Below are 24904 nucleotides of genomic sequence, written 5' to 3'. Positions count from 1 at the left end.
CGGACATGGCTAGATCGAATCGACTAGTGATGCTGATCAAGAATATATGCACTTTATGGGGTCGGAAACGTCTGCTACACTGCGTTGCAAACTTCTGACTGAAATCATAATACCCTCTGCAAGGGTATAAATATATATTCATAATGCCAAAACCCGTCTAGCAGGTCCATCAATACACATTTACATGTCGTAAATTATTCAATTCGGACCATTTATTAAAAACTTATAGCTAATCAATAATGAATAATTATCAAACTTAATAGAGTGCGAGAGGGATGGGGAACATATCTCCTACAGAAAATCGCCGGCTTGCGAAATTTCACTAGCGTTACCTAGGTTTGAAGACATGCGGCGTGATAGTGAAATCTCGTAGACAGCCGATAGGAATGAACGTTAGATGGCGCTTTTTTGATAGCTAAGTAATCTGGTATCTGATAGTCGAGACCGTCGATTAAAGCGTTTTCTCTTGTTTTAATTTTAATGTTCTATACTTACATACAGCTTATTTAGATAAATGTATAAACTAGTATTGTAGGATTGGCGTCGCTTCCAGATCAAAAACATTCCAAAGCAACAAGAAAACGGAACTAACATAACGTAGCGGCTGCTTCGGATGTTTATTTGTAGCTTCAGAGTGCTTTACTTCCAACTTTTTAAATGCTGTGAGAGCTAATTCTGTCCACAGTATTAAAAGTTTTTGAATCCAAGGACATCTTCCATAAAATTATTACTAACACCACTGTCGCATTCGTAGTAACAGCATGAAGTCGTGAGCCTGCATTTCTAAATATTCGAGGTGTATGTGGTGATGGTATGGGTCCAGGCGGCCGGTAAGTCTTTTCATATCCGTTACGTGAGGGTAGATCGGTAAGTACTGAAATGAGTAAAAGATTAAATGTGCCGTATGAAACAAGGAACAAGAAATATAACATTTAAAAGGATTTTCTTTGTTAAGTTCCTTCTAAATCTATATTCCATTAGCCACAAGTGTCAGTGTTAAGCTAAGAATACGAATGTACTGATAGGTATTTGCTAAACATCTGCTTGGATGGTATGCCAGCATACTATGAATATGGAAATCACACAATGAAGCTAGTTGTATTATTATAAGTGTACACTAAAAGTGAAAGAGTTATTATTCAAATTACTTGAATGCTTTAGGATCTTATCGTTGTTGTTAGTGAAAGCGGGCGCACAAAATTGGACGGGATAGAGAAGACAGCTATTCTGTATCTATTTATACAAGTTACTCCTGGTGTAAAAGAATAAATTGTACTCGGGGAAAAGTATGTAACAGGTAGAAGGAAGTTATAGTTTCCGATATCTCGGCGTTCATACGGACTGACGGACAGACGGTCAGACGGACATGGCTAGATCGACTCGACTAGTGTCCAGATCAAGAATACGTATACTTTATGGGGTCGGAAACGCTTCCTTCTGTCTGTTACATACTTTCCGACGAATCTAGAATACCCTTGTATTATAATCACGAAATCTTTGCCATTTGCTGTTTACTTTATCGATATTCTCTGTTATTATGTACACTCTAACATACCAAAAATACCACAGCTATACAGAGCCGAATAAAGTCAGTTGGACATTAAATCTCAACCCGATCTGTCGTCTCCTTTTAATCGGAACACAACATTTTCTGGCGACGACGAAAAAAGTGCCGCAAAATTTCATTTTGTGTAATTCGTGTCGGTAGACTAAAACAACAGTGATCGAACGCAAAAATAGTGGTTGTGAACTTAGCAAGATCGGGAGAAATATCCGTGTGCCCGCCTTTTCCAAACTTTAACAAAGAAAATCAAAATTGGGAAACGTACCTCCAACAATTAACACAGCACTTCTCCGCTTACTCGGTACAAGCAGCAGATAGGAAAAAATCGTATTTTCTATCGTGGGCAGGCACTCACATATTTAGCTTGTAAAAATCTGTTTGGTAGCGAAAACTTGGACCAGCAGACTTATGAACAAATAACGGAAAAACTAACAGAACAATTCAAGCAAAAGCATCATTTTGTTGCTGCACGGTTCGAATTCTTCAAACGTCAGATGCGGGACTCACAGACACATAAGGAGTGGGTCGCCGATCTACGTGGTATTGCTAGAGAGTGTCAATTTGTTTGCCAATTCGATGGGTGTTCATTTAATTACGTTAATGAAATGATCCGCGATCAAATAATTGTGCACACTCCATTCGACGCAATTCGCACAGCCGCAGAAGTTGCAGACGTCGCTCGAAAACGTTCTCTCAATTGCCGAAACTTACGAGGCAACAACAAAGACAGTGGCAGTAATCAAAGAGAGTGAGAAGAGAGCTCTTGATACAAAAGCAGTATACACACAAAAATCAAATCATCAAAAACGCAATTTTTCTGATGGTAAAGGCGGCAAAACTGCTTTAAAATCGTGCTCTGGCTGCGGTCACTCTCAGTTTCAGTTTGCCATAAATGTGCCAGAAAGGGGCACATAGCTGTCGTTTGCTTATCCAAGCAGTGCAAAGACAAAAAAGACACCGATCAACAAAAAACACAAAACAAAAACGCAGAGTCAATTCAAACAATTTACAACGTTTTCAGCTTGATCAAGTTTGAAGGAAACAAAACTGGGATTGAAGTGGAGCTCTTCAATACAATCGTATCCTTCCAAATGGGTTCTGCTGCAACGGTGTCAGTATTGAATGTCAATACATACAAAAAGCTAAACAGCCCGAGACTGCAGAAGTGCGATCGAATCTTGCACGCATTTGGCCAACAACAAATTCCTGTACTGGGTGAGCTAAACACTGTAGCAAAATGTGACAACAAATTGGAAAATGTGGTGATAATTATGGCTAATGTGGAGAGTTCCAATAATCTGTTTGGCTTGGATTTGCTTAAAACATTCAATTTTGAAATTCAGCAAATCGCCAACGTCACTGAAAAGCAGGGGACTCAAATGACAGATCTTTGCCAGAGGTATAAGGAGGTATTTGAGCCGGCTATTGGTATGCAAGCATTTACCTTAAACCAAATTCCGTACCAAAGTTCTACAAAAGCAGGCAAATTCCGTTTGCCCAATTGAATAAGTTCAAGGAGGAAGCGAAGCCAATGTACTAGCACCGAAGCCAGGTGGAGCACTACGAATCTGCGGCGATTTCAAGCAAGGCGTCAATTCCCAATTGGACATCGAGCAATTATCTCGACGACATAACTATTTCGGCTCCTACAGTGGACCAACACCTAGCCAGACTTGAACAAATGTTATGCATTTTACAGGCGAATGGCATAAAATGTAAGAAAGAGAAATGTTTCTTTCTAAGGGATAAAATTGAGTACCTTGGGAGAAGGGTCAGCGTTAAGGGCATCCTTCCGAACTCGTCAGGACTAGAAGCCGTTAAGGAATTAAAGCCGCCCTCCAATCTACAACAGCTAGATGCGGGAAAAGTGAACTATTACTGCAATTTCATTCCAAATTACTCCCAGTTAGCTTCACTCCTAAATCAATTGAGTAGAAAGAACATACCCTTCAAGTTTGGACCAGAGCAACAGCAAGCTTTCTGAGCTTTGAAGAAGGATAATCTTCCGCTTGTTTTAGCCACAGATGCATCCTCTTTCGGCATTGGAGTTGTTTTTTCACACATACATCCAGATGGCAAGGAAAAGCCGATAGCCTTCGCATCGAAAACCCTTGACGTTCACCAAGTCCGAAACAGCCGAATTGAGAAGGAATCCCTTTCAATCATATTTGGGGTAAAGAAAATTCATCAGTATTTACATGGCAGGAAATTTATTCTCTTAACTGATCACAAGCCGTTAGTCACAATCTTTAATCCTAGCAAGCATTTGTCAACAATGACTTTAAACAGACTCCAGCGTTGGGCTATAATATTGATGGCTTACAATTTTGATATTAAATATCGCTCAAACACAGCTCATGAAAACGCAGACGCACTCTCACGTCATCCTATAAGCTCAGATCCCCTTTTCGATAAGGAAGAGGAATGTTATAACATCGTCGATATATCCTGTCCAATAAATGCCGATATCATCAACGAAAGTCTAAAAAGCGATACAATTTTGCAGAGAGTATACAACTTCGTATCAACTGGTTGGCCAGAACAACAGGATGATCCCGAAATACAATTACGATCAACAACAAGCTGCTATGTCTCCATTCTGATGTCAACCGAATTATTATTCCTCGCAAGCTTCAAAGTAAAATTCTTATACTTATTCACGACGGTCACTGGGGAATAGTACGGATGAAACAACTAGCACATCAGTATGTTTGGTATCCAGGTATCGACGACGACATAGCACAACTAACTAAGAGTTGCACCGTTTGCAAGGTAAAAGCCCCGGTAAATGAGTTTCAAAGCTGGCCAAAAGCTACAAGTGTCTGGGAAAGGATACACACAGACTTTGCGGGTCCTATATTTGACTCAATGTGGCTGTGTACGTCAAAAGGGCGTTTAATTTCAGGAGGCAGTGTCGAGCGGCAGTTTTATCCAGATGTCTACATCTCGCGCGCTCGCACTGCCGTCCGTTCTCCCTCTCCATCTCTCCCTTAAGTCTCCGCTCTGCACTGGAGCGCTTAAGTTAAGTTAGGCTTAAGCAGTTCTTATTTCAAAGTGTACTAATAAACACCTACGAAAGTCGCGTAAAAACCCAAAAGTACTCCCGTGTTTTTTTGAGTACCATTCAATCTTGGGGCTTCAACTTTTTCCAACGATCAAGCCACCCCGCCCCAACATTTTGGTCCAGTCGAAGCCGAATTTCAAAATCTTTGGATTTTCCTCTCCTGGAGTTTCCTTTAATTTTGTCCCAGCAGGCTTGAAACGCTCCAGATAAGTTCCACTTACTATAATTGCCGGTCATACAGCCAGTTTTCCGAACCCTATTTCGACTAACTTTCTGTATGATATATTGTCTAAATCCAAAAGTGATTAATCCAACGCAACGGCATTTAATATATGTATTTGAATTCCGTTACTTGTTCCCGACAATATTCCAGTTTCCCTTTGCCCACAACTGTACGCTTGAAACAATTCCAGAAGATATTTCAGTGCTACTATTCAACAAAAATATTTCTCAAATATATTATCAATTCCAATTGTGTGTAAAATATAACTCAGCCACAGTAAAAAATTCCCGATCATAAAGATTGTCCTTAAGATTTGCACTCTTTATTTGTATGTGTATATTTACATAAATATTCTTATACAGACCAGTCTAACTACTCTTTCTAATACAGTCCACTCCAACTACTTTTCTCGACCTACAAAAACGGCTAAACTATTTCTAAAATGAAAAAGAAAGTTAAAATATCCACAAATGTACTTCGTCTGCAATTTAGTTGTGCAGGTGACAAACAAACGCACCGACATACAAACATAAGCGAAGTCTTTCCCATTCCCGCAACGTTATTCTGCTATTCGCACCCCACATATAAACATACGTACAGTGCACAGTGGGTCAAGAGCTCACAATAAATGTTTCTTCCAAAAATACAATATTAAAGTCCGTAATTCTTTACATAAGTCCGACCATCCGATATAATAAATATTTATTGACTCTGCCTATCCGACAGTGTGACCGTATATATTTACAATCTTGATTGGTTCCTAAATTCCAATTGGATTTAAGCCCGTTTCCTTACTGAAGAAAATTCTAAATTATTTTACGTCATGGCAACATCAGTAAAATCCGCTTTAACCCGATTTATGGCCACAGTTGACTGTCTGATCCACTTTGAAGCCACTGTGAATGCTCCAGGTGCTCCTACCCCAACAACAAAATCCGTCGCGACCACCTCAATTCCTTGTGGCAAACGGTTAAGGCAGCATACGACATATGCTCCGACTGCATTATAGCTGCAGGCGAGAGCGCCGCAGACACAAAATCCATACTAAAGTCCAAGTATTACCAAACGTACTCCACTTACGAAATATTTGCCGCCCAGCTGATGGAACAAATCCAAAAAGGCTCCTCCCAAATACCTCAAGCTCCAGTAATTCCGTCCCAAAATTCCACGTCTTATGGCTGTAGGCTCCCTCCTATCGACACAGAGGTTTTCTCTGGGGATTATCTTCGCTGGCCGACTTTCCGGGACCTTTTCACGGCAATATACATAGACAATCCGAGTCTAACGCCCGTTGAAAAATTATTTGATTTAAATTCAAAAACAAGTGGCGAAGCTCATTCCATAGTTTCGAGATCCCCACTCACCAATGATGGCTTTCGCTCAGCCTGGAATAACCTAACTGAGCGTTTCGAAAATAAGCGATTGCAGGTGAACAGTCACCTGAAAACACTTTTCAATGTGCAATCCATAGCACAGGAGTCGGGAGCAGCCTTAAAAGAGCTTCAACGCACTTTTCAAGGTTGCTTAACTTTCTTAAAATTTTCCGGTTTTACTATTGAGAATTAGGACCCTATCCTGGTTTATATGTGCTCGACAAAACTACCAAAGCTCACTCTCTCATTATAGGAGCAATCCATCCAAAATAAAGCCGAAATTCCTACGTGGCTTGAGCTTAATTCCTATTTGACAGAGCGCCATCGAACTCTTGAGGCCGTCGATAGCTTCCGATCTGCCAATTTCCACCAAGTCCAGTCCAAAGACGCGAATCGAGTGGCAGAATTTCCAAAAATAAATTCCTTCAACACAAGGCTAGTTCCGATACCCAAAGGCTGCGATCTGTGTTCGAAGAAGAACCACCCCGTGCGTATATGTCCACGCTTCCTACAAATGACGATCGCCTAGCCTATATTCAAAGGAAGCAGTTGTGCTCCAATTGCTTTGCAAGCAGCCATCAATACCTGGATTGCACAAGCGCTCACAACTGTCTCACTTGCCAAGATCGGCATCACAGATTGCTGCATCGAAACAGCGGTCCTACTAGGCCAAAGGCCATTATCCGCCTCAGTTCCACTTATAATTTCTACCTATTCAGCGCAAGCTTCCGTACAAAAAGGTCCTCCTCAGAATACTCCATCCAAATAATGGGTTCCATACCCCTCCTTGGATGGCAGACGTACTCGAGGTATTAAATCCTACCAATGCCGAGTCTGCCAAAAGATCCATCCTCTACGGAAGTGCCACCACTTTCTACGGCTAAGCCCTCAGAATCGGCTCTTAGAAGTACATATCCAGAATTACTGCTCCAACTGCTCGCGCGCTCGCACTGCCGTCCGCTCTCCCTCTCCATCTCTCCCCTAAGTCTCCGCTCTGCTCTGGAGCGCTTAGGTTAAGTTAGGCTTAAGCAGTTCTTATTTCCAAGTGATCCAATAAACATCTACGCACGTCGCGTAGAACCCCAAAGTACTTCCGTTTTTTTTGGGTACCATTCGATCTTGGGGCTTCACCTATTTCCATCGATCAAGCCACCCCGCCCCAACAGCGGCTAATATGCTAATATTCTCAGTTCCCGTTTATAACCCAAATGTCATCAACTACAACTGCAAATACAATATCAGCGCTCATAGCTATATTTGCAATTGAGGGTTACCCCAAAACAAATGTCAGTGATAATGGACCGCAACTCACTGCAGAATCCTTTAAGGAATTTTCCTTCAACATGGAATTAACCACCTTACTACAGCTCCTCTTCACCCAGCATCAAATGGACTTGCTGAGCGCTTCGTCCAAACTTTTAAAACTTCTGTCGGCAAAAACATTAAAGGTATTCAGTAAAAATAGCCGTTACGAAATACCTTTGTTCGTATCGTTTCACCCCGAACTCAGAAGGAAAAAGTCCTGCATCACTTCTACATGGTCGCCCGATCTGGTCGATCTTAAGTCAACTTTTTGGAAAACAAACTGAGAGCCAGCATATCGAACCAAAAAAGTATTCGCCGAACCAAAAATTACGCCAGGGGAGAAAAGTGGATAAAAGCTGTCATCGATCGGTCCATAGGCCGTATGGTATTTATTCTTCGAACATCCACAGGCTTTATTAAGCGCCACATAAATCAGATTAAGCCGAGATCTGATCACGATGACCTCAGTAGCAGCTCCAAAGATGACTACACTCCGTTTTGGTGGATGCCCGACACTTCCAATCCACCAACAACACCGCCAAGCCCAAGACATGAAGAACAGCAGCCATCTAGCCCATCATAGCCTCTCCAATCCAGCCAAGCTTCCAATGAAGTACCAGCACCAATCCAGCTAGATGAACCTCAACCGTCACAGTCACGTCGATCTGGTATCCCCATCCGCAGCAGTACTCGTTCGCGCCAAGATGTCAACCGTTTCCAACCCCCAGATTTCAGAAAGCGTAAAACTACACACAAAATGTAAATTTAGGGGTGAGATGTTATATTGTATGTATCATAATCACGGAATCTTGGCCATTTGCTGTTTACTTTATCGATATTCTCTGTTATTATGTACACTCTAACATACCAAAACTACCACAGCTATACAGAGCCGATTAAAGACAGTTGGACATTAAATTTCAAACCGATCTGTCCTCTTCCCTTAATCGGAACACAACACCCTTTTACTCTACGAGTAACGGATATAAAACAAGGAAAAAAGGTAAAATTTTTTACTCAGCTAAAGGGACCAAAGGGAGATAGAGATAGAGATATACAAGCTGCAAAGCGAGGCCAACTGATAACGAGATTAATACATTACATATCAGTTTAAATTTTATTCCAGCACTAGAAGTGTGGGCACCACAGTCTTGGGCGGCTTGTGGGCATTAGATTGGGCGTGGCATATTCGCGTACCAAGCTGACGCTGCGTACAAAGCTATGGATTCTAATTTCGAAATCCCAATTCTCTAAGCTAGCGGTGTCTATTCGGAATACAATAATCTGATCGGAGTTTTTGAAACGCTGGTTCATAATGATGACCAATTATCAAACGTAAAGAAATTTAACCATTTGATTAAGCATTAGGTAAAGTAAATGCACTTCAAGTAACAGTGAGTAATTATGTTAGGGCCCTTTATGCGTTAAAAAAGATTTACGGTAATAAACGCCTTACATTTTCCGACGGTGTTTCAAAATTATTCGAGCTACCCAGTTTTTTATGTGGTATCAACATTTGTCAGTGGTAGAAGCGTCACCTACTAAAGAAAATACCAATCAAGCCTATTGGGATAGTCGACAGAGGAACAGTACAACTTCATTATTAGCTGTCAATCAAACAGAGCAATCTAAGATCTCCAAGTATCTTTTCTGCAAGTAAGCTGAACACATAATTACCTACTGCACTTCTTTAACCGCGCTTTTGGTTGACAACCGCTTTAAATTTGCCAAAGGCTCTCGACTCTGCATTAAGTGTCTTAAAAAAAAACGCGCCCGAGCAGTGAACGCAGGTAAAGTAGTTTTGGTTTGTCAATATAAAGAGCCGACTTGGGGGTTATCAAGTAGCGCTGTTGTTATTGGACTAGGGATCACAAGTCAATTTCATATCGAATAGTTTGGCCAGCTGCTAAAACTGCAATTGCTTAAAAGACCAATTCGGTTCAGTAGTCGTTCTGCGTTCTACCATCAATTTCTTCATATCAACCAGAAAAGGCCATTCACAAAATGGACTTAGGCATTCCACTTGCTACTAGGTGCAGATGCAATTTTTGAGTTGCTGATTTCAGGTGCAAGTGAAAAATTGGTAATGCAAAACAATGTATTTGGGTGGGTTGTGATAAGTCGATGTAAATTGTATTTAAATCCGTGACTAGTCAACCGACAGAATATAGTTGTCTCTTAATAATGGCTCAAGAACCATCACTCGATGTCATTGTACAGAAGTTCTTTGAGCTTGAGGAAATTCCTGACGACTCGCAAGCAGCTAGATTTACCCCAGAACAACAGCATTGCGAGAAAGTTTTTAATCAAACGGTTACCAGATTACCGTTGAGTCGGCTAAAAGTTTCCTTACCCTTAAAATCAAGTCTTGCGAGCCTAGGCAGCTCGTCTGAGCTTTATACGTTGCATTTATGAAGGAGTTCCTATTGGTATCACTACCACATCAATGGTGTGTTAAGACCGCAAAGTACTACAACAAAATTACGCGTTGCTTTTGACGCATCGTGTAAATGATTGTCTCGACTGTCTTTAAATTATTTGCTCATGGTTGGCCAACAGTTCAACCATACCTCTGCGCAAAAGCTTTTACGTCGATGAGCTACTAGCTGGATCTGAAACTGTAGAGGAACTTCAAGTCCTGCAAAGAGAACTGGTCAAAATTTTAGATTCAGAAGGCCTGTCATTGGCTAAATGGTCTTGCAATACATATATCGCAATCGGCGACCAAGATAATACTCGTTGCCAAGTATGACTTCGAATGCGATTCGCTCTATTTTATCCTTCTCAGTGCGACTTTAAGGCTCTTTGGGGTTGCTGAGTCCTCTAACAATAAAAGCAATGATACTTATTAAACAACTTTGGCTATAGCATATATGCAATCTCGTCGATGTTGTTAATAAACAGTGTCGTGTTACAATTTCTATATACATTGTGACGTGGACAATGGAGTTACTGGAAAGGGGTCGGTCCAGATTCATGGATTTGCAAAAGCATCAGCAAGAGCATATGGCTGTGCTGTAGTCATTAAAAACGATGTATCAGTTCGGTTATTCACTGCTAAATCTAGAGTTGCGCCATTGAAAACTTTAACAAATCCGAGAACGGAATTATTTGCGGCACACTTATTCGCGATGCTGTGGCACACCGTACGAGATGATTTGGATTTCATAGTAGAGAGCATTTTTCTTTGGTCAGACTCTGAAGTGGTGTTGCATTGGCTACTACGCAAGTTTTTTTTGCAAGCAGAGTGGCGGACATACAGAAAATGGCCCCGTGTGGGCTTTGACGACATGTGGCAATCAAAGAAAATCCAGACTACCTCTTGTCCCGTGGCTGTGCTATTACTAAACTGAACCACTCCATGTGGTTTCGTAGGCCAACATTCTTAAGTAAACAAATGTATGCAAATTAAATTTGTCGTTAATAGATGAATTAAAAAAATTTATTTTTAATTTTTAAAACTTGGGTGATAAACCTTTATTCTTAAACTGAATTAATACAAGACACTTTTTTAAAAATTGTGAACCGATCGCGGTCTCGGATAAAATAAGACTGACTCTTAATTCTAAAAAATTATCCAATGAACCTCGGCCAGAAGCTTTCCCTTTTTTAAGCTTCCAGAACTTTAATTTTTGTTTAAAATAAAAGCTTATGCTGAAACTGTCGCATCTCGTTGTGAAATGAAATTATGCTGACCGATGCAATTTGATTGAAAATCGGAACGCAATATGTTCTGAACTTAGAACGCAATACTGTGGGCTTTGAACGGAAAAGTTTGGGCTTTGAACGGAAGCTTGTGTTTACTTTACGATTGGTTTATTTATCTTAGCAGGACGGTCAAGCGCGGCCCTCGAAGTGAATGGCAAAGGCAAAGGCAGAATCTTAAACAAAGGCAAAGGCAATGTCGCTGAAGGCAAGGGTAACATAGCTGAGATTGAATTCAAAAATTTGTTTATAAATTCCATAAGTGGAACCGTTTCACGGGTTGGATAACTTGCATGTTTGCAGAAACAAGCGAATTTGCACAATTTAAGGTTGCCATCAGACACATAATGTTAGTCTGCACAATTCTATACACTCGGAACTTCTTGATCCCGCGGATTCGAAGACCTTACTCAATTGCTATCCAAACTCTGCAGACTCACTTCCATACCTATTTCATATCATCCCAGTAAATTTGTATGGACCAAATGGAAAAATGGAAACATTCGCCATGTTTGACGAAGGAAGTGCAGTGACCTTGTTGGAGGAAATTATCGCAGATCAATAAAAGGTAAATGGTAAACAATTTCCATTAACTCTACAGTGGTATGATAACAAAAGGTGTATAAATGTCTAAAAGAGTAAGACTTGAAATAGCCGGTGTATACGCTGAAGTACATTACGACCTAAAAGGCGTACAAACTGTAAGTAACCTAGATTTACCAGTACAGTCTTTTTCAAGGTATCAATATTAACACCTCACCAACATACCAATCCTTTATTGTACCCACGTTAAGCCAGTTTTACTAATCGGGCTCGATAACGCCCACTTAGGGTTGCCGCAAAATATTGTGAAAAGAGAAACTACACCAAATGGCAGGACGTAGTTACCGAGTTCGTGGAATCTGATAGTTTTGGATTGAATAATTTGCCTCCATAATATCCGTTGACCGAAAAATCAATTCGATTGGGAAAACATTTTGCAATATTATTCTATGGAAGGAAAACGTAGTTATGACTAACAGCTAAAATAAGAGGTTACATGGAATCGAGAGGAAAATGAACGTTAACTCAGAGTTTGCTGAAAAATACAAAACGGAAATGGCCAAATATCTCTCAAAGGACTACGCTCGAGAACTTGGTACCTCTGAAATTAGTGACTCTTCCAATCTTGTATGGTACATACCCCATTTCCCAGTACAAACAGTACACAAGTCAGATAAAATGCGAATTTTCTTTGACGCTGCTGCTGAGGTCGAAGGTATGCCACTTAACAAAGCGTTACTTAAAGGTCCTGACAACTTAAAGTCTTTGGTAGCCATTCTTATGCAGTTCAGACAAAACAAAATCGGTGTAACTGTAGATATACGGGAAATGTTTTCGAAAATAAAAGTGCACGAAACTGGTGTTGATCAGCACAGCGCTTTTTATGGCGAAATGGAGACTCGACTCAGCCAATTCGACATTATGCTATGACTTCCTTAATATTTGGCGCCATAAGCTCACCATTTTGTGCCGATTATGTCAAGAATCTCAATCCTGAAGAGTACATAGAGCAAAGGAAAAAGGCATCGAAATCTGTAAGCAAATTGTGGAGGCTCATGGTTATGGAGGTTTCGACCTACGTAATTTTTGCTCGAATTCCGGTACATTACAGAGCGTCATGAATGGTAAAAACTTCCAAAAACAGTCAAGTTGTCTACAGATCCAAATGAGCAGTGATAAGTTCTTGGGCATGTATTGGAATACGCAGCAAGATATCTTTTAATTCGAAACTAAGCTTCGTCGAATACGGAAAGAAGAACTACTAGGCATAGTGATGGCAATATATTAACCCATTTGGCTTGAATGCGGACTATCATATATCTGCCAAAATTCTTGTACAGAATACATGGAGCTATGGCACAAATTGGGATGAGGCTATACCAACAGAGTTACATACAAGTTGGAAAATTGGAAATTGGAATCGGAACTGTGTCATATGCACCATTTCAAAATTTCGCGAGTATACTCTCTCAACTTAAGTTGTTATGAAAAATTGGAAATGCATATTTTTGTTGACGCAAGCCAGCCCGCTGTTGCAGCTGTTGCCTATTTACGTGTCCTTAGTCCAACTAAAGTTGATGTTGCCTTTGTCATTGGAAAAACACGTTTAGCTCCAAAGAAACTCATTTCTATTCCTAGATTGGAACTGCAAGCTGCCATTCTTGGGGTTCGATTAAATCGCGTGATACAAGAACATCTTAAGCTACCTATAAAAGACATCTTGTTTTGGAGTGATTCCAAAACCGTACTGCAATGTATTTTTTCGAGAGCAAGAAAGTTACAACTATTTGTCGGCCACCGAATAGCTGAGATCCTTGCCAGTACTACATCATCGCAATGGAACTGGGTACCGTCATCCTTAAGCACCGCGGACGCTGCCACTCGTTTGAGTAATTTAACTTTCCACAGATGATTGACATAGCTTCAACGAAACCACTGGAAGAGGAACTTTGCGAACGCAAAATGCTACCGAGCTCGAGACGGCAATCTATTCTTCTTCCGAAAGATCACAAAGTTTATCATGAGATACTTTCATGTAAAATATCATCATCAAAATCAGGCGGTTATAATCAACGAAAGTCGACAAAAGTTTTGAATTCCGCATGCCAGGAAATGGCGCAACAAAGTAACGCTCGAATGCTCTACATCAGTGGTCGGCACACACATACCATCACAAGTTTGCCTTGCATTAGTGTGAGTGTAAGAAACACGAAGTTTGCGCGCGGCGTGCTGAAGCGAGACGTTTCTCTGCTTTGCACTGAGATCCTCTGCCGCAGCAACAAAAAAGCGAGCCGAAGTTGAGAAAAAAATGACCCGAAGACCCATGCCGAAGTCACACGAACATGTACGTTATACGTGAGCGAGCAGAGGATGGGCAGAACACTTCCCTATGCTCACTAGATAGGCCGCTGCCGACCACTGCTCTACATGTATCAAAGACCGAGGATTACCGGAAACCCCACTGATCGGCCATTTACACATACAGGGGTGGATCGCCGCCACGAAAAGAGCTTGGCAGTTATCTTTACTTGCATGACATGTAGAGCAACTCATCTTTAACTAGCTGCAGACCTATCGACAGATGCATTTATAATCTGTATACGAAATTTCGTCAACCGTAGGGGTACACCTGTAAATATTCGAGGCGATAACGGCACACATCGGTGCTAATAAGGAGCTCAAGGATCATCAGTTTGTTTGATGGCGAACTACGGCGAACGAAGCGGCTCAAAAGGGTATTAAGTGGATCTTCAACTGCCGGTGGGTGTTGGGAAAGGGTAATTCGAATCATAAAGGTATTATTAAAGAAAACTTTATGCGATATTTACCCACGCGTTGAGACTCTTCAGTCAGTATTGATGGAAGCGGAAAACATTCTGAATGCGCGACCTTTAACTGAAATAATTGAGTATCTCCCTAAACTCATGTGTATAACTAAATGGCATCATAAAACAACTCCATTTCAAGTTGACGACTTAGTACTTGTAATGGAATCCACTGCACCGAGAAGTACTTGGAAAAAAGGAGTCATTGTCGGGAAGGATCAACAAGTTTTTTCTGCCGATGTCAAATCTGATTATAACGTGCTACGCCGGTAGAGGTGTCAAAACATCGATGAAAACATCGATGCATCGATGTTTTTGAAATTTTCTAAATCATCGATGTTTTTTTTCAACCATCGATGTTTCTGTGCCGTCACTATTAAGAAAAAAGGCAAAGGAAAGGTACGTAAAAGAGCAGATTTTTTTTCATTTTTTCTATTATAATATTAAAGTTCTTCTTTTGCTGTTTTTCAGTAACAGAACATTCAATTGGTGGTGCGGGCGACGGCGCTAAGATGGACAAATTTTGGCCACTAAGGATGCACTAACCATTGCTTTGCTGGGCACTGCAAAGGCCCCTTTGCCCTTTGTGTCAGAGGATCTCGAGTTCTTAGAATAACTGTGCACGTTATTGAGTCCTTTCGACAAAGCGACAAAAAGAATTTCGGGTGGAAACTACCCCACGATATCTTTGATTATTCCTATTATTTGCGAAATGCAAATTCAAATAACTAGCTTAAAGGACAGTTTTAAAACACCAGAGGTCATACTAGCCTTTGATGCTATTGATGGACGCTTTGCAGATCGTTTCGCTCCTTACGAATCCCGATCAGTAACAAGGATTGCCACGATAATTGACCCCAGGTTCAAAAAACTGGGTTTTTGCACCCGGAGCAATGCCGACCAGGCATGCCATGGGTTGGAGGAGGAGCTCATCATTGCCATTAGAAAGATGTCTGCGTCGGAAAAGCCTGCACCACCAAGCCAGACTAAACCATCGGACTATTTCACTTGCTTGCAAGCAAAATTGCAAGCGAAAAATAGCACGGCGCGCTCCGAAGCCATAGTTATGCTCAGGCAGCATATTGAAACTTCAAATGAGGCCGAAGTGTGCGAGCCATTGCAATATTGGAAGGTAAGTTTCTAAATTGTTTTATGTCATTATTTTTATTAATTTATTATACTTTCAGGAATCGTCGAACAGTATGGCGCCCTTTAAAGAAGTGGTCAAAAAATGTAAATGTATCCCTGCCACTTCCTGCGAGTCAGAAAGAGCCTTCAGCAAGGCGGGGCAAATTATTTCTGACCGCAGGACGCGCCTAAAGCCTGACGTCGTCGACAAACTTATGTTTATTAACAAAAATTATAGTTTTCTTAAAAATGTTTAAATTAGTTATAAGAAATGATCTCCGAAATTATCTCTCTCTCAGTCTAAAACACCAAGTGAATAAATGTTTTGTTTTCTATTTTTAATACAACCACAAGTGTCGGGTCGTTCCGGCCCGACTATTTAACAAAAATCCGTATTTAAAGGGCGATGAATCAAGAATTTTGGTGTAAAAATTATTTTGGGGACGCGCTTAGTTTAGCCAGGAGAAATTTTTAAATTAAACTAAATTATCTACACTTTACTTACCTGTGAAAATATTGATGTAAAATTGGTGGCAGAAAGCAACAAGCAGGCCCCGGGTGTTTGGGCATGCTTCTGGATGCATTATTCTGAAACACTTCTAGAAGGCACCGAAATAGAATGCACCCAGCACGCACATTTGCCTTGGAAAATTTGCATGCGTGCTGTTTTGCGTAAAAAAGGTACGACCCAGAACTATGATTTTTTAAAACACGTTCCGCAACTTACGACTGGGTAGGCTTGTGGCGACATGTCAAAAGGCAATAAGCTTTTTGTTTTTTTGTGATTAAAACTCTGTGCCGCTGTTGACGACAGCAGAGAAGACTGCCTACGAAAACGGTCGTGCAATAAAGAGAGGCAGATATTTGGAGGACCCCTCTCTTTCTTTGTCTTATAATCTGCCTGCACTCGGCGCTCTCAGAGACAAACTTCTGCCGGTCCGTTATTTTTTTTTTGCGTCTCTCCGTTATGTTCAGCTTGCGACTAACATTTCGGCGGAAAAATTTTCGTGGAGCAGCGAAATGTGAATGCTCTCATATTTTAGGAGCATTATTGTAATTTAAAAAATGTTGTTTTATGTAAGTACATTTTTCGATCATAGTAAAATTAAAATAATTGATTTTACTTATAATGTTATGCTTACGTATTATAAATTTTTATTACAATATAATTTATAAGTTTAGTTATAGAAATTTAGTCCGTTAAAATTGATTTAAATATATAAAACATTTTAATAATAACATTTTTATTTTATGGTATTTTTACTCAAGGGGTAAATATTATATAGTCGGATATTTTTTTACGCTTTAGAAAGGGTATAGGTGCAGTGGCATGCGCCAACAGCGAATAGGAAAAGAAAAGAAATCAAGTAAAGGGGTGAGAAGACTTGGTGCATTCTGTTTGAGTTGTTGAAAGGAAAGCAAGCAATTTAAGTTGTGCACAGCTGATTTACTTTTTTCGATTCTAAAAGTCCAAATAATTAAGTCAGGTAAGCTTTACATTAAGATTAAGATGTTATGCATTGATCTTAGTTGAATTTATAGCCTAGTACTCAGATCGGCTAAGAGTTTCACTAGTCGAAAAATCTTATTCTTTGGAGTATGACCGAAGTTTTCAAAGTTCACCCGCAATGCAAGTGGCAGGGTCTTACTATCATGCAGCTGGGCTTGTTCCCAAACAGAAAACAAATCAAATCTTGAACCTTTAGGATGTGGAAACCGAATTGGGAACGGGGTTGTTTCGTCTGATGCTGCATGAAGTCGCCCAGCATCCTAGTAATGGCTGGTAATGGCTCCTCCAGCTGCCCCTTAGCGGACGACCTTATTTCCTCCTCCCTATAGAAGCCGGCGCGTCGTCCATCTCCGCTTTAGCTGCCAAGTAGCTGGTGGACGTGGAGTCCTCAATGGAGATCGAGCGATGTCCCATGTTCCTTCCCACTGGGATTATCTATTGGATCTCCTCCAGCACTTTAACTATTGTGCGGATTTTCCCCGCTGTGGTATTGCTTCCTGTCGGTCAAGTCCCACAATAACGGGCAACAGCTTGGATTCGGCGTCCTTTTTCATCTGCACGGACCTCCTTAGGCATTTTTTTTGCATTTTTATTAATTTTTAAATTTCCCACGAACACCGCCAACGAAAAAATTTCTTATTCTTTGGGCGGCGGCTAACGGCGTTCATCGAAATTCACTCGCGAAATCTGGTATTTTTTCTGGTATTTCCTTAGCTTATCTGAGTACCGCGCTGAAAAACAGACCCGACGAAAAATGTTACCTGCGTATTTGCCCTTCGCTCACTCCTATGGTTAGCTCGCGGTTTTCGTCGATGTGAGTACTAGGCTAATTCAATTTTCACTTGGGGAAAAAGCGGACATCCCATACAATATTTTATATGTAGTGTCACTTATTCTTTACGAGTGCAAGCTGACATGTCACTCGTTATTCACAAAGTGATTCACGAGTGAAACTTTATTTTCGGAATTGAAGGGTATAGACTCTGTGACACCGATGGTTTTGGTTGGTTGGTTTCCAAACCAATCGTCCCCAAAATCTTAGACGGTTCTGTGACACCCTTGGAAGAAGGAAAAAATGGCCGCTAGCATCACCAGCCATTGCCAGGATGCTTGGCAGCGGCATAACAAGCAAGTTCCCTTAAAGCCCATGTTGGCACATTGGAAGCCGCAGCAGCATGCGTCGGAAAGATGCTCCTGCCAAGGTAGAGAATAAGGGCCCGTTTCCACTATGAGCGCCTCAAGTTTGCATCTATTTGCCATTTAACGCGCCTTAAATCCCATAAAAAAAAGGGACGAAAATTTCGGCGTTACAGGACTCCAAACACTACCTGTAATGGCACGGAAATTTGTAGTAAAAATAAAAAACACAGTAATCGAAGTATAGGATGCAAATAGGATAGTGGAATGCAATCCTTTGTAATTGTAGTAATCGGTTGCATCCTGGGCTCTGGGCCGTATTTCGATATGACAACCATCTAAAGTGAAATTAATTCGAAATAGTTGCTTTTGCTGCAAAGCGTGGGATGTGCTGCCAAAAATACCGCGTAATGCAAAATTGGGCTTAAGACGACGAATCGTTAAGCTACTAATTTACATAAATAAAAACGTTGAACATTCCAATTATATTTATTTCAATTTTTTTATATACCAGCAGATTCCTTAGTCAATTCAATTCAATTGATTTGTTTTTTGTTTGTCATCAAGCCCAGCTACTTGACAGAAGGACCGTGCTACGTGCATTGCGGGAAAGCTCTGATAACTTCGGTGGCACAACAAAAAATTACATTTTTCGACTAGTGAATCTGTTAGACCCTATTTTTGCTTCAGCGACCAAATTCCGCTTAAGCGACTTTTTCCTCCATATAAAATACACGTCTAGGAAAGACAAAAAAAATTAATTTCTAGTGGCGTTACTGTGGTCCCAAGTCCCTAATGAACATTCACTACGCATACCTTAATGGAAGTCCCATCGTTGATTATTTTGCTAATTGCAATGAAAAAATCATTTGGCGATGAAACCATTCCATAAAAAAAAAATTGTATTTAGTTTTGCACTGTTTTGCAATTTTTTTTGGCAACTGAATTTCCACGGTCCTCTGCGTTGACATAATTCCGCCGTTTTAAAACGACATAATTTCTCGCGATCTTATGACGTTTGAGAAAGCCATAAAAAAAACGACATAATTTCGCCAGCCGCGGAACTATGTCGGTGCTAAACGACATAAGTTCCCGCAAAGTTGTGTAATTTTTTAGAGTTTTTTTTTTTTTTAACTTTGCTTTTGTTTATTGAATCTTATCTTAATTTTGAGACTAAGAATAAGTTTACGAATCTTAACATTAACATTTAACTAACAGTATACTAAGACTGCATTCTGATTGAGCGTCCCTCAAGTCGGTCGCTGGGTGTGTAAGTCATTGCAACGATTTCGCGATTGGTTGCTCAACCTTGTTAGACCTCTCGCCAGGGGGTTACGGTGCAACAATAGCTTGGTAAAGTACTTTTCCTTCTGTTTTGCGATCACTTCTTTGACTGGTAGAATGTTTAAGTCGCGATGCATGTTTTCGTTGCGAACGTACCACGGTGGCCCGGTGATTGTTCTCAAGATCTCCGACTGAACTCGCTGAACTATGTCAATACTGCCATTGCTGGCATTCCCCCATAACTGGGAGCCGTACATCCATATAGGTTTTAGTACCGAGTTAACAGCAGGTCTTTATATTCAAGACTAAGCGGAGACTTAGTGTTGATAAGCCAATGAAGGCTGCTGGCTTTTAGCATTAGGTCTGTTCTTTTGGCTTCAATGTGCCGGCGCCATGTGAGTCTTCTGTCGAGGTGTACTCCTAGATATGTCACTTCGTTTGCTTGCGGGAGTAGAGTGTTGTTTAACGTAAGCGGCGGTTTTGCCTGTTCAGGGTGAACGTAACATGCTTGCATTTTTGTTCGTTCACTTTAGTTCGCCAATCTGATAGTCATTTTTCAACATCGACCAGATGAAGAGCAATCTGCGCAGTTGCTTGCATCGGGCATTTTGAGCGGCTAAGAATATGTGTATCATCAGCAAACGTAGATGTTGTTAGTCGTGTGCTTGTCGGGATGTCTGCTGTGTAGAGGACATATAATGTTGGCCCTAGCACGCTACCTTAGGGAACTCCAGCTCCAACAGTGAAATAATCAGATATAGCAGCACCTCACAACAAATTTTCTGTCGTAAAGGTAAGTGTTCTTACCCAAAGGTACTCAGCATGACCACACCCAACAAATCAAGCAGAAACCAAGTTGGGAACAGTACCAGGCGCTCAGTAGCACTCACTGCAGATGAGAAGTGCTGATCAGCATATTATATGTCTCACTAACTCACCTGCAGTCAGCACATGTTGCAGTTTTAGCGGAGCCAACTGCACCATAATCATAATTCCCTGACCTACTTTAGATTATAGCTTATTTCACTAATCATTACACTAATCTTCCGTGTTCCAAGTAGTATATAAGCAGGTATCAAATGAAGAATAAATCAGTTATCAACACACCTCTTAACTCCGCGGTTCTACTTCCTACCTCTGGGAATAGGGCTCGTATTACGCTATCCCAACTAGCAGCTAACCACGTTAGCTCTACCTCAGCGCAGTTCCGCATCGCCTGTGGTCCGGCATCGCAGTAACCATCGTTACCATTGCCGCGACGCGATCGTCCTGCCAGCAAAGCGTCCCCGTGCCAGCGACAAGTGCCCATTACCCCCTTGTCCCGCGGTGTGACCCGGAAGTGTCTACTTCGGTTAGGCATAAACATTGGTGACCCCGAAGTGATCCTTTAACAACAAAGGATCACACTCAAGCAACCCCCTTCCCACTAAAGGACTTACAGCTTCATCCAGCTTCACAGGATACGCTTCGTCTTCCAGCGTCACAGGAACTTCAGCTTCATCCAGCTTAACAGAATTCGCTTCTTCTTCCAGCGTCACAGGAACTTCAGCTTCATCCAGCTTCACAGGATTCGCTTCTTCTTCCAGCGTCACAGGAACTTCAGCTTAATCCAGCTTCACAGGATACGCTTGGTCTTCCAGCGTCACAGGAACTTCAGCTTCATCCAGCTTCACAGGATTCGCTTCTTCTTCCAGCGTAATAGGAACTTCAGCTTCATCCAGCTTCACAGGATTCGCTTCTTCTTCCAGCGTCAAAGGAACTTCAGCTTCATCCAGCTTCACAGGATTCGCTTCTTCTTCCAGCGTCACAGGAATTTCAGCTTAATCCAGCTTCACAGGATTGGCTTCTTCTTCCAGCGTCACAGGAACTTCAGCTTCATCCAGCTTCACAGGATTCGCATCTTCTTCCAGCGTCAAAGGAACTTCAGCTTCATCCAGCTTCACAGGATTCGCTTCTTCTTCCAGCGTCACAGGAATTTCAGCTTAATCCAGCTTCACAGGATCGGCTTCTTCTTCCAGCGTCACAGGAACTTCAGCTTCATCCAGCTTCACAGGATTCGCTTCTTCTTCCAGCGTCACAGGAACTTCAGCTTCATCCAGCTTCACAGGATACGCTTCTTCTTCCAGCGTCACAGGAACTTCAGCTTCACAGGATACCCAGCTTCATTCAGCATCACAGGATACTCAGCTTAATCCAGCTTCACAGGACTCACAGCTTCATTCAGCTTCACAGGACACGCTTCTTCTTACAGCGTCACAGGAACGTCAGCTTCATCCAGCTTCACAGAATACTCAGCCTCATCCAGCTTCACAGGATACTCAGCTTCATCCAGCTTCACAAGACTCCTTGTTTCCAAGACACACAATACTCGTACTTTATGGCGTCGAAAACTCTTCCTTCTACCTGTTACATACTTTCCGACGAATCTAGTACACCCTTTTACTCTGCGAGTAACTAGTATAAATATATTGGTTTGCAAGAAATAAAAAAAAACGGAAGAAATTCTAGCAACAGGGGCGAACGTTTCTCCGCGATATATTTGATATATTGTGTAATATAAAAAAATAACTGGATATTCCATCTCATGATGTTTTAAAGTAAATACCACCTCACAATCTTTTATAATCTTATTTCTAGGCCTTTTAAAAATAACCCATGGCTTTTTAAAATCTTAAGCAGATAGTTCGACATTAACAGCTTCTTTCCCTAAAGACTTATCTTCTCTAATTTAAACTTTATTAAATGAATAAGAGACAGTGACGATCACAAAATAAAACAAGGAAGAACGATATAGTCGAGTACCTCGCCTATCAGATACCAGTTACTCAGCTAAATGGAGATATGCAAGCAGCAAAGCGAGATTAAAATGCGCCACCTACCAGCGGTAGACAGATCTAAGCGTTATGGGCGTTAGAGTGGGGGTGGCAAATTTTTTTTTGGATCAATCGATAGGTATTGACGAGACCAATACATTTCAGCAAAAAATTTTATTTAGCTTGAAAATTGTGGGCGTCACAGGCTTGTGCGGTTTGTGGGCGTTAAAGTGGGCGTGGTACACTTTTTTTTAGGTCAATCGATAGGTATTGATGAGAACAATACGTTTCAGTTAAAATTTTTATTCTAGCATCAAAACTGTAGGAGCCACAGTTTTGGGCGGTTTGTGGGCGTTAGAGAGGGCGTGGCACTGTGCTAAAACAAACTTGCGCTGCGTAAGAAGCTCAGGAATCTGCACGCCAAATCTCATAGTTTCCGAGATCTCTGCGTTCATCCGGGCGGACAGACAGACGGACAGACGGACATGGCTAGATCGACTCGGCTAGTGATCCTGATCAAGAATATATATACTTTATGGGGTCGGAAACGCTTCCTTCTGCCTGTTACATACTTTCCGACGAATCTAGTATACCCTTTTACTCTACGAGTAACGGGTATAACAAGGAAGAACGCTATAGTCGAGTACCTCGACTATCAGATACCCGTTACTCAGCTAAAAGAAGCAAAGGGAAATGGGGATATTCAAGCAGCAAAGCGAGATAGAAATGCGCCACCTACCGGCGGTAGACAGATTTAAGCGTTATGGGCGTTAGAGTGGGCGTGGCAAACTTTTTTTGGGTCAATCGATAGGTATTGACGAGAGCAATACATTTCAGTTAAAATTTTTATTCTAGCATCAAAACTGTAGGAGCCACAGTTTTGGGCGGGTTGTGGGCGTTACAGTGGGCGGGGCACTCTGCTGAAACAAACTTGCGCTGCGCAGGAATCTCAGGAATCGGCAGGCCTAATCCCAGTATTTAAGCTTGTATAGTTTCCGAGATCTCAGCGTTCATACGGACAGACGGACAGACGTACAGACGAACATGGCTAGATCGACTCGGCTAGTGATTCTGATCAAGAATATATATACTTAATGGGGTTCTGCCTGTTACATACTTTCCGACGAATCTAGTATACCCTTTTACTCTACGAGTGACGGGTATAAATATCACCTGCAGATCAAAGAAATGATTTGGAGAATGAAATATTGAAGTATTGAAGAAATATGCAGATCCCTCTTAGGACAGATATACGCAGTGAAAGAAATACCGAAAATGATAGAGCTATTTATCAGGATTTTATAAGATCCTCATGAATGAAACAGATATTCAGAAATCCTCATTCTCAATAAACAATGGAACACGAATTCCTAAGAATGCTTTTTGGGCTAACAAACGCTCTTAGAATATTTCAACGAGCAATGGATGATGTTTTAGGAAAACAAGTGGGTAAAACGTGTCGTGTTTATATAGACGACATTATTAAATTTCATTGTCAAATTAAAATTTTGTTGAACAGAAGCATGAAAATTTCGATTGAAAAATCAAAGTTCTTTAAATTAACAAGGGAGAACGCTATAGTCGAGTACCTCGACTATCAGATACCCGTTACTCAGCTAAAGGGACCAAAGGGAAATGGAGATATGCAAGCAGTAAAGCGAGATTGACTTGCGCCACCTACCCGTGAGATCAATATGTCGTTATGTGGGCGGTAGACAAATTTAGGCGTTATGGGCGTTGGAGTGGGCTTGGCACATTACTGAAACGGGTATGAAAACTAACTTTCTCTGTTACGTTGTTTTCCACAATCTAAGGAAAACCGATTCCGATAAAAATTTCTACAACTATAAAATATCCAGTTCCTAAAAATATTCGAGAGCTTAGAAGCTTTCTTCGCCTAATAAAATATTACAGAAAATGTATTACAATTTATGCAAAGATTGCGAAACCTTTAACAAAATATTTAGAAGGCCAAAATGGCAAGTATCTTAAAATACATCACGTAAAACGTAATACAGTTGAAAGATTCCGCTGTAAAAGCGGAATATAATCAGTACTACCAGATTACAATAAAAAATTTACTCTAACAGCTGATGCATCTGATTTAGCTATTGGTGCTGTTCTTTCTCAGGAAGGAAAACCAATTACATTTTTTTAAAAAACTTTAACCTGCTCAAAATATAAACGAGCTGAAAGATAATTTAAGCACACAAATATAATCAGTACTACCAGATTACAATGAAAAATTTACTCTAACAGCTGATGCATCTGATTTAGCTATTGGTGCTGTTCTTTCTCAGGAAGGAAAACCAATTACATTTTTTTAAAAAACTTTAACCTGCTCAAAATATAAACCGATCACATGATGTGGTCAACTTGTTCGTGGACAGCCAAGCGGCGATAAAATCCATGCAGTCGTCAACGGTCAGT

At 41.0% G+C, this 24904-nt stretch overlaps 2 long non-coding RNA genes across 3 annotated transcripts in view; one reads left to right on the top strand and one right to left on the bottom strand.

Moving 5' to 3' along the window:
• Positions 1–16710, bottom strand: part of LOC139354947 (uncharacterized) — a 35962-nt gene extending 19252 nt beyond the window's left edge. The window contains exons 1-2 of one of the 2 annotated variants that reach the window (XR_011605774.1): positions 16236–16710; positions 496–874 (exon numbers count right to left, since the gene is read on the bottom strand). This is a non-coding gene — a long non-coding RNA (uncharacterized lncRNA). The remainder of the gene's footprint in view (positions 1–495; positions 875–16235) is intronic. The other variant, XR_011605773.1, reaches the window with a different exon arrangement.
• LOC139354946 (uncharacterized) lies at positions 14883–16077 on the top strand. The gene is made up of 3 exons (XR_011605772.1): positions 14883–15001; positions 15074–15734; positions 15790–16077. It is a non-coding gene; the product is annotated as an uncharacterized lncRNA (long non-coding RNA).
• Positions 16711–24904: the final 8194 nt, after the last annotated feature.

This window comes from Drosophila suzukii, unplaced genomic scaffold (genome assembly GCF_043229965.1).
Source record: "Drosophila suzukii unplaced genomic scaffold, CBGP_Dsuzu_IsoJpt1.0 scf_5, whole genome shotgun sequence".
NCBI classification, from domain to species: domain Eukaryota; kingdom Metazoa; phylum Arthropoda; class Insecta; order Diptera; family Drosophilidae; genus Drosophila; species Drosophila suzukii.
The sequence above is the reverse complement of the archived record's forward strand: the minus strand, read 5'-3'. Positions and strand labels throughout refer to the sequence as shown.